The following is a 10,467-nucleotide window of genomic DNA, read 5'->3' on the forward strand; positions in this document are numbered from 1 at the left end:
GCCCTTCCGGATTAAACTCCCACATGTTGAGAGGTCGTCATTGGCAGGGAAGAGCTCGACGGATAAGAATCACCTGGACCACATCAGCAAGGGTGATGTCCTTTTCTATCATACTCTTGATGCGCTTTTGCAGCATCAACACCTCGTCAGAGGATCCCCAGTCTAGACCCTTGTTGGTCCAAGATGCGAGCCACAGCGGAGGTCTAGATCTGAAAGCAGGAGCGGCCGCCCACTTGGTGCCGCAGGGTTCAGTGATGCAGAACCACTCCTGCTGCCATACCTTGATAGTGTCCACAAATGTCCCTTTGGGCCAGGTAACATGGTGGAGCTTGCTCACCATGGCGCCGCCGCACTCGGCGTGTTGACCGCCGACCAACTTTGGCTTCACGTTGAAAACCTTGAGCCACAGGCCGAAGTGTGGGGGACATTAAGGAATGCCTCACACACGACGATGAATGCCGAGATGTGGAGGAAGGAATTCGGGGCCAGATTGTGGAAATCCAGTCCGTAGTAAAACATGAGACCTCGGAGGAAGGTATGGAGGGCAAATCCAAGTCCTCGGAGGAAGTGGGGGATGAATACCACCCTTTCGTCGGGCTTTGGGATAGGGATGACCTGCCCCGGGGTAGGATGCCCGTTATGGAGGAGGACATCCACTTGCCCTGGGAACTGGATCCTACCATAGATGGAGAAGTTGGGGTGAAAGGCAAAGATTGGAACTAGCATGCTGGAGCTCGAGGACGGAGAGGCAGGAAGGGAGGAAGGTGTGAGGGGAGAGGGATAGAATTTTATCCGTTTATATAAGCTGCGAATATCAAGCGCGTCCCCCCTCACAAACCTTAAAATTTTCCCATTCCCAAGGGGTCGAGCGACCGACACGGTTGGATTACCCAAACCCCTATTGGTGAGAATCCTGCAATAAAGGGACACGATCTCTACTTTGACAAGACGTGCCAATGACCGTGCGTCGAAGCGTGAAGCGGGAGGCTAAAAAATGGTTCGACATGATAATAAGGCCAGAACATAACGTCTCGCCAAAAAAGTTGTTAGTGGACGTGACTTGTGTAAGTGTTTTACCCTTGTGGTTCAGGGTTGTAACTATTATATAGAGCCGGATATAGTTCTTTTGATCAGCTACTTTGAAGTGTTCGGAGAAGGAACCCACCTTGCAATGTCGAAGACAACCTGTGCGCCGGACATGTCGTCATTGAAGCCTTGTTCAGGGGCTACTGAGGGAGTCTTGGATTAGGGGGTCACCGGGCGTCCGGACTATATGACGTGGGCCGGACTGGTGGGCCGTGAAGATACAAGATAGAAGGCTTTCCCCCATGTTCGGATGGGACTCTCCTTTGCGTGGATGTCAAGCTTGGCGTTCGGATATGAAGATTCCTTTCTCTGTAAACCGACTCTGTACAACCCTAGGCCCCTCCGGTGTCTATATAAACCGGAGGGTTTAGTCCGTAGAGGCGATCATAATCATACAGGCTAGACGTCTAGGGTTTAGCCATTACGATCTCGAGGTAGATCAACTCTTGTAACCCCTATACTAATCAAAGTCAATCAAGCAGGAAGTAGGGTACTACCTCCATTAAGAGGGCCCGAATCTGGGTAAACATCGTGTCCCCCATCTCCTGTTACCTTTGATCCTCAGACGCACAGTTCGGGCCCCCCTACCCGAGATCTGCCAGTTTTGACACCAACACTCCTCGCAATAGAGGCGGGGTATCATCCAACCAATTCACATGTATTTCCAACCTTTAACTAAGCACGATAGGCTTAATTAGGTCACCTCCATTTCTGCAATTTCAGAAGCATCCAAGTGCTCAGCTTGATCATAAGAGCTATCGTTATTAGAATCCGCCTGCATTTCATATGATTGCAACAAAACTTTCAGCAATGTCTGGTTGGAGAGATAGAATGGGTCAAATTTGATCCAGCTCATCTCTTAATTAGAAATGGTGAGGTAGAATGATAGCACAAACAGTTAACAAGTACTCACAAGCATAACAAAATCAACACCCATGCTGATTCTCAGGAAGCTGATTCATAATTCAATAATCATAACATGCACAAATTTCGTTTTACATCAAGATTAGACAAATAGGATCTCCACTATACAATTAGGGCATTTCTAACCAATCCCCTAAAAGTCAGTGGAGTATCCGGCGGAGTAAAGTTAGTGGAGTAAATTTTTACTCCACTAACGATGGCCGCACCTAGCTGATCCCCTATAGTTAGTGGAGTAACAATAAAACTGTGTAGATTTTGTGTCCTAGTCTCATGAACTTCAAGCACTACACAATACATATCTTAAAAATATTCAAATTAAAACATTTATAGCCAAAGTTTCATCATCGCGTTTTTCAAATTAAAACATGCGAAGTTCACCCAAAAGATATCACTTGAAACACAATGTTTGATCCAAAATTGTCACAAACATAACATGTATATGTTGTGGATCGAACCAACCAATGGCATGCACCACCACCCCATCGGCCACCACCACTCAAACGAGGTCCTCGGTGAAGAAATCAACTCCACCATCCACTCGGCCACACCACTGCCATCCTCTTGGCCACCACCATCCCCTCGGCCACCACCATCAACACCATCATCGCCACCACCCCCTCAAACACCACGATCAACACACCCCCTCGGCCACCACCATCACCGCCACCTCCCCCTCGGCTACCACCAACATTCCGAAGAGAGGTTTGATTCGTTCAGATCATTGCATCCATGGAGATCGCGTACCAAACATCACAAAGAGCAATATCCTCCTATTGGTGGGTGCGGCACCTTGGCACCTTCGAGCTTGCTTCAGTCACCTCCACAAACTCCTCTTCCTCGGCCACCACCTCTTTGGTCTCTTCCTCCTCGCTCTCCTCCTCTTCCCCAATCACCTCTTTCTCCATGTCTTGGGCCGCCTCCAAATGATCCCAAAGCAAGTCGTAGTTGAGCTCATCAAGTCCAACAGCCGTCGAGGACTCCAAAGACGCGAGGAATTCGGCCGTGTTCATCTCTGCACTACGACAGGAAAGCAAACAACATCACCATCGCCCATTAACAATCACTATCGGACACCGACAAGATGCAAGATTCTTCTTTACCTTGTAGGCATTTCATTGAGCACTTGGCGGCTGCGGTGCTTGTTTGCTAGCTATGGTCGTCACCCATGCCAGAGTAGTGGCCGTAGGGATCACCGGAGTAGCTGCACGAGGTGCCGGCCTAGGATGAGGCGCCGCTGTGGCCTTCTTCTTCGCGGCCGCCTCGGCGAGCGCCATCGCTGCCGCCGTCAGCTTTCGAGCCCGTTTGGCTCCGGCGGGAGCGGCGGGGTGGGGGAGGCATTGTCGGAGATGCGGCGGCCACCCCGGAGGCCATTGGAGCGGTTGGAGGAGGAGCTTGAACTTGGTGGTTTTTTTTCATCCCCAAACTCTTCTCCGGCGCAGGCGGCGGCACATGGGTGATTTCCGGCGGTGATGAACGAAGGGGCGAGGGAAGGGTCCGAGCTATCCACTCCAGCTGGAGGGACGGTCATTGATGGCGGCAGTGGGGCGTGGTGGCTATGGCGGCGGGCCGGGAGACAGTGTGGCGCGGGGGCAAGGGGGGAGAAGGAGAGGCGCCGATTTTACTCGGGCGCGGCGGGAGTGTATATTTAGGAAGATTTGTGGGGATGTTGGGAGTTGAAGTAAAAAATTTACTCCACTACGCCGGATAGGGGATCGGCTAGGTGCGGAGTATAACCGAATTTTTACTCCCTTATAACATTTTAGGGGATCAGTTAGAAATGCCCTTACATAGATAGCGTGAGTAGTTGCATTCTTTGGGATGATCTGTAAATGCAACAGTTTTATATGATGATCTGCATATGTCAAATCTGCAGCGAGATCCTGGCTTACGGCGGCCTTAAGCAGCACGATGGAGGCGCTACGGCAGGGGGGCTGCAAGATCCGAGTGCACTCATCGGGTGGACGGCGGCGCCGCGTCCTGGGGCAAGGGGTGGCCCTCGGCGTCGCGTGGTGGGCGGGAGCAGCGACGCAAGATGACGGAAGGCTGTCAGCTGGGAGCATGGCTTGGTCAAGGGAGAGTGAGGGGTAGAAGTCGCCTTTGCGGGCTGGAGAAAACCGGGCGAAATGAGGTCTGGGGAGAGGCAGACGACGTAATTAGACTATCTCCAAATGCAAATTTGTTTGGAGATGTGAAAATTTTATATCTTCATAAAACGTACATTTTACATCTTCAAAAAAGAGACGGCACCAGTAGATGATGTAAAGTGGTGATGTAAAAGTGCAACTCCAACACATGATGCGAATGAAGATGTAAAACTAGTTGAACTACTACTTCATTTCAAACATAAAAATTCAAACATGCTCAAACATAGTTCTAGTTAAAACATAAATTAAACATAGTTCTAATGAACACATAAAACTACTCCTCGTCGGAGCTCTTGAACTGCTCCCAGAACTAATCCATGTCTGGGTCATCGCACCCCTCGTCCTCCTCCTCCGAATCACCCCAGTCCTCCCACTTAGACTTGACGGGGATCACTGTCGAGAGGCTGGCTTCGTCCTCCTTCTTCACCTCCTTCTTCTTCTGCTCGGTGTCGCACTTCCAGAAGAATTCCAGATCGGCCTGAGCATACTCCGGATGCTCCTACACGAACCTCGCCATCGTCGCCTCATCGCTATCGCCAGGACCAACGACAATGGGCGGCCACTTCTTCGTCTTCTTCTTCGGTATCTCGTCCATCCAAATGCCCTATGGCACGAGCATATCCTCATCCGACCGGATCTCGATCTCCGGGAAGTTGAGGTCCGTCTTCAGCCTTCCGGCATGCCACACCGCCATGTAGGCACGCATGCCCATGTGGATGATGGGGTAGGTGCCGATCCAGAAGCGGCGGACGGTGTCAGAGAACTCGACGCCGAAGTGGCCAGATGGCTTCACTCTTCTGGCCAGGCGGCAGACAAATCGGGGCGGGCGGCGGTGGTGGAACCGAGCGTTGGACAAGGCGGCCGTGTGGAGCTAAGGCGACGGGGACGAATCGAATGGCGGACAAGACGACAATGCAGCAGATAAATGTCCGCTGATTTACGGCGTGCGGCGGCGGCCAGTGATCGAAACGCAGCGAAATCGGCGACGGGGGTGGGGAGGGGGCGAATCTGGCGCGGGGCAACGATGATGGGGTGCGGCGGGCGGGCGGGCGGTGGCGGTAGGGTGGCAGGAGGAAGAAAATGGGGTTGGGGGAGGAAAGGGAAACATCGGTAGGCAGTTGGCACCCGGCTGGTGTTTTTACATCTCATTAGGTGGAGATGTATATTTGCATCGGGAGGTGTTGTATTTTACATCTCCGGGAGGCGACGATGTATTTTCTTGCATCTACATCATCTGTTGGAGAGGGGGTTTTGAGCCTCGGATATGCGAAAGTTAGTTATTTTTGATATGCGAAAGTTAGTTATTTTTGCATCTACATCTTCTATTGAAGATGCTCTTACAGTGTAGTGCAGGGATGTTTGTCTTTGTTGTAAAAAAAACTCATGCTGGGCGCCGGCCGACCGGCACAAATTTTGGCCGGTCGGCTTGCAACCATTCGATTTGAGCTGGGAGGGCTGCACGATCTATATCTCATCCTTCCTCCCGCACGGGTCAAGAAATCCCGCACGATTCGTATCTCATTGCATGCCCCTCCACGCCCCGTGCCACCACCCCGCGCTCGTCGTGCTCCGACCTCGCGTTCCAGCAAAATGCATAGTCGGTTCCAGCAAATGGCGTTGCTGGTTTCAGGAAAAAAATGCCGATGGCAACACTGGCCTGCAGCGGTTGCAGCTCGTCAACGAAAAAAATCATGGCCTCCCCCTGAACAAGAGCTCACAACCATCGTTGTGGAATGCACCACGCAGACATACGAGTTCCAACGACGAGCGCGTCGGTTGCAACATTTCTGGGGGGTGGAGGAGGAGGCGGCCATGTCCGTGAGCATTGGGCTAGAGAAGGAGAGAGCACGACCATGACGGTGGGCATCATAAGAGAGGAGGAGGCGGCCATGGCAGCGAGCATCGGGTGAGAGGAGGAGAGCGAGCGGCCATGGCGGCGAGCATCGGAGAGGAGGAGCGTGGTCATGGCGGAGCGCATCAGGGTGAGAGAATACTACGTGAGAGGGGAAAAGGAAGATAAGAAGGGAGAAGGGATGTGTGTTGGCCCTCAAGTACGCGTGGCGCCCTCGCGTTGGTGGGTGTAACGTGGCGTGTGTGAGCGAGCGGTGCGACTTCGGCCAGTCGGTCATACGGAAACATTTAACAAAAAATACAGTGCTATTGAACAAATAAACACTACGTACACAACAAGCAGGCTGCAATACAAAGGTCATCTCTATCTCTGCGTACAGAATAAACAGAGTACGAAGTGATAAATGTTGGGTCAACCATGTTTGCATTGTTACTCATCATGCTCCAGGAGGAAAAATGTTAGGCCTCGTGATGCGTAGTCATCACCAATCCCTAATACTACATACAAGAGGAGTACGAAGTGATAACAATCCCTAATACTACATACAAGAGGAGTACGAAGTGATAACATGCATGTTGGGTCACCCATGTTTTCATTGTTACCCATCATGCTCCAGGAGGAAAACGTTAGGCCTCGTGATGCGCCAATCCCTGATATTGTACTACATACATCTTGGGTCAAGTAGCTGTTGCTGTCACTCGTCATCCTCCAGGTGATAGAGACGGCGGGGAGGGAAAAAGCTGGGCAATCGGGTTGCCTTGTGCTCCGTGGTTGGCGCAAAGCCCACGGCTGCAGAATGGCCAAGGCCCGGCAGCCTCCATCTCTGGTGTTGCACAAGCTCCTCCAAGGTGTAAACTCTTCCAGATGGATTGATGAACTTGTCATTGACGATCAACGGCGTCCATCCGTGAACCAGCTGGCTTCGGCCGACGTTCAAGAAGGCAGCACCTCTGGCATCGTCATGAAGCGGAAGAATACCAATGTGCTGGCCCGTTACATGTCTCCGGGCCCATTCATCAGGTGCCACTCCAAGGATATGCATATAGATGCTCCACAGAAAACGGTCCCTCTTCACAGCTTCCAGCCAATGCTGACCATCCTGACCTACCATACTGGCCATGTATCCCAAAGCACTCCTCCTTGCTGAAAACTTGAAGCGATCCTTATCCTTGCTATTACGGAACAGGAAGAGGAACCTCCTCGCCAGATGATCAATATGATAGATGTAGGAAACATAGGCTGTTGCGGGGAGGAGGCATGGATTGTAGACAACAACTTGCTCCAGTTCCGCAGTTAACCTGGGCGACCTCATGAGATCCACCATCAGCTGGTAGTCTTTTGGCCGCGGAGCCGTCGGCTGGTGACTGTCGGCCATGTCTTCAAGGAGATTGCCGAGCCCAGTGTAAGTCAATCCCCTGGTCGCGTCAGTCAGTCCTCTGTACGTCCTTCCGATAGGCTGTGCTAGGTAGGCCTCATTGTACTTCTCGTGAACCAGCACGTTGCTCTTGTGGTAAGACTCAGCTACAGTGCAACCCTTCCGTAGATTCACCTGTCCTATCCTGGCTAGGCAATGTATGAGCTGCTGCCACCGTTCGTTGAGTGAACAAGCTGCTTCACTGTTGGGTATGAGGGGATGGTTGAGCAGCTGGTCAAACATGGGGTACTTGGCAGCAAAGTCTTCAAGTGGAATCAGCTGAGAATGCATTGACTCCGGTAGCATGCCGAACCTGCAAACAAACACAGACTTGGTTAAATCACGGGACACTAGCTAGCTCGAGATGGGCATATCTTTAGTTAGTTAGGCTGGGCTAGAATACTGCAGCTAGAATACTGAGGTGTAGTACACTACTACACCAGTACTTACATGAGGTGCTGACGAGGAGCGATAATGGACTCTTGATCTAGATTCGATATGTCGGAGCCCGCTTTCAGGAGGTAAGCAAGAGATCCATAACCTCTGACATTTGTCCTGGAGCCCCAACGAACGACAGCCCCACCCATCAGCTTGATAACGCCATTCCGAGCCATCTAATCTTGATCTGCATGGTGATTGCAAAAGTAAAAAAAGAGGTGAGAAAACAGCATGTGACATCTCTATCCATACTTATATACTCTTTTTATTAAAAAAATACTTAGAAGAAGAAGATAAAGATGGAGATGAAGAAATGTTGAATCAAATTAAAATATATAATAATAATAATAATAAAATATATATAATATTAATGTTCCGGCTGCTATTTGTTCGTCCGCCCCTCTCACGGCACGGGCAGTCGGGCACGGGCACGGTGCCGCTTCCATTTCCTTCATCCCTACCGATTGGACCCACTCCCACAGTCCACACGCAGAACCAAAAAAGAAAAAAGAAAAAATGTCGCTCGCTTAGGCTTAGGGTTGCTCCCTTCCCTGGCCGCCGCCACCAGCCCAATCTCCGGCCGCCGCCTTCTCCGGTGCATGGACCGGAATCGTCCCCCAGCCCACCACCAGCTCTCTCCTCATCGTGAGCCCTCCCCCAGCACCCCCGCAGAGATCATCCAGCCACCGACATGCCGGAGTCCCTGCCGGCCGCCACCGACACCGAGCTCCTCAAGGCCCCCGACGCCGACGAGGCCGACCTTGTTCCACTGCCGACGAGAACCGCAACCTCCCTCCCTCCCTACTCACTCCAGCCACCGCGGGGCCCCCCCTTCCCATCTCATTCTGCACTCTGCAGCCACCTCTTCTCCTCAAAGCCTGCCCTCTCTCCCAGTCCCACTCATTTTCGTTGATTCAATCTCCTCCACAATCGGAGTAGTAGTACATGGAGAAATGACTAAGCTTCTCCATCGTAGAACCCAAGCCCCACCTCCCATTGTTAATTTTTTGCTACTCAACTTGTGGATACTGACTTCAGTTTCCAGTTAAGACTTGGTACTTGTTTGCTTCAGTTCAAAAGTTCAAATTCATATCGTGCTTTAACATTTGTTGTTGGGACTTGGATATTCTTATAAAGCAGTACTACAAATACTTTATGACATGACCAAGTTTGTTGGATGCTCTGCATTTTTTTAATCTTGATTTTGCCTACTCCGGACAGGGTGCCTGTTGCTGCGTTGCACACCTTTTTCACAACCAGTCTCTTCATATCATATTTATGTCTTCCCATCACTTTTGTATCTCCAGCTTGACCACCAAGTTCAACATTTGCCAGGTCCTTCTGTACAAGATATCACCACTTCTGATTCATATGAGTGAATCCTTATTTATTTTTCATGGTTTTGACTATATATGAGTGAATTGGAGCAAGTTTGGTTTTGTTACTCGTTTTCCTTTTCTTATAGTACAATAAAATAGGGGGGATAGCTAATGTTATGTCTGAAGAATACACAAATTGCACTAACAACTTGGGGAGGTTCAAACTACAGAGCGATAATAGCAAGGGTTAGTTCCTCACTCCCCTGATTCGTAGTGGCATATGTGGATGATTTGTCTAAGAGGATCAAATGCTGGGAAGGATGATCTTCTTCTTCAGTAAAGATTATTTTGTGTCAACTTTGCATTTTTAGCTATCTAAATACAACCATCAATGACTAACATGTTTTATGGAGGTCTGTTTGGCTCTTAGCAGGCCTGTAGACACGATGTTTACCAAGATGACTTTGAAAACACCTGGCGGAGGATAGGTTGGTCTGGCCAACGACGGCCTGGCAATATGATTGGCCGTCCAGGTAAAGGTTTCACTTCCTTTTTCCCTTACACATTTGCTATATCTTCTTCCCGATGAAAGTCATGTGCCTAGATTGCCTGCTAGACCTTACTAACTCAACTCGATGTTAAACTATGTGCATGTATGCCTAGAGTGCTTACTGGACCTTGCTAACTCGAGAAGTTGATGTTAAAGCCTTGAAGTACCAATTAGACTTATTGACTCTTCTATACATGTATGCCTACATTTAGTGGGTGCCTACATCACTTAGTAGACCTTTCTCTATATGGTTTTTTTCTTCTTCAATTTGGTTCAGAGCTGTTACCTGGTTACCTGCTACACATAAGCACATGGAAAGCTTAAGACCTAGCGTAAACCTGGGAATTGTTTGGACTCAAACTGAAGTTTCAGTTTGGTTTTTCCATCGCTTTGCTTTGGTTTCAGTTGTCGCTGAACCTAGCAGTCCAAAATTAAGTAGCATAATTCTCTTGCCAGTCATCCAAAATTAAGTAGCATAATTCTCTTGCCAGTCATCTAAAAGTTCAGCGACAACTGCTGACTCATGAGCTTCATTTTACCTGTTATGCTTCTTTTGCATGATCAATTGCAGGTCCATGAGGCAGCAGCTCTAAGGCAAATGAAGGCTTTAGTTAATTTTCTGTGATATTTATGCCCCTGTTGGGCAATATTTATGCCATCGTTATAACGCATGGGCAACATTTATGGCCCCGTTGAAGGTACATGGGCGATATTTATGCCCCGCAAAAAAAAAGAAGGTA

General features: G+C 49.8%; 1 long non-coding RNA gene across 1 annotated transcript; it reads left to right on the top strand.

Annotated features, from left to right (window-relative positions):
* Nucleotides 1–8,352: 8,352 nt before the first annotated feature.
* LOC123116374 (uncharacterized) lies at nt 8,353–10,467 on the top strand. Its single transcript, XR_006457046.1, has 2 exons — nt 8,353–9,710; nt 10,299–10,467. It is a non-coding gene; the product is annotated as an uncharacterized lncRNA (long non-coding RNA).

Source organism: Triticum aestivum, chromosome 5B (assembly GCF_018294505.1).
Source record: "Triticum aestivum cultivar Chinese Spring chromosome 5B, IWGSC CS RefSeq v2.1, whole genome shotgun sequence".
Lineage (NCBI taxonomy): Eukaryota > Viridiplantae > Streptophyta > Magnoliopsida > Poales > Poaceae > Triticum > Triticum aestivum.